Raw genomic sequence first — 656 nt, 5'->3', positions numbered from 1 at the left:
TGCTCTCACACACACACGCACTCCACACACACACACATAAGAGAGCATATATTCACACAAAGGCCTTCGTTCTGAGTTTCTGTCAAACCTCCGGAGATGCAGGGCAGACTCAACCATAATGAAGCCTAGCACTAAGGGAAGTAGCAAATAGTACAGCAAATAAGTAGTTGATAGGGCAAATACACCGCAAAAGATAGAAAGAATAAGCACAATATCAACTAGCCGCAACTTAGACGAAAAATTCACAATGTGAAATATGTATGTCCGCTAATACGACTGAATTATATACCTAGATGAATCCAAGAACATGCCCAAATTCACCTTTTAGGAACGTACATGTTATATACTCATGGTAGTCAACCCACAAGACTATATAACTATCAACTCCATTATGCATAGTATGAACTAGATACTACGACATCCCCACTAACATCATCAATGCCAAATAGTGGGTGTAGAACTCTGTATCAAGATATGTTCTCATACACGCACTCCACACACACACACACACACACACATAAGAGCATATATTCACACAAAGGCCTTCATACTGAGTTTCTGTCAAACCTCCGGAGATGCAAGGTAGACTCAGCCATAATGAAGCCTAGCACTAAGGGAAGTAGCAAATAGAAAGAATTAGTACAACAAATAAGTAG

The sequence above is a fragment of the Cibotium barometz genome, chromosome 12 (assembly GCF_041138505.1).
Source record: "Cibotium barometz isolate CiBa-2024 chromosome 12, ASM4113850v1, whole genome shotgun sequence".
Lineage (NCBI taxonomy): Eukaryota > Viridiplantae > Streptophyta > Polypodiopsida > Cyatheales > Cibotiaceae > Cibotium > Cibotium barometz.
The sequence above is the reverse complement of the archived record's forward strand: the minus strand, read 5'-3'. Positions refer to the sequence as shown.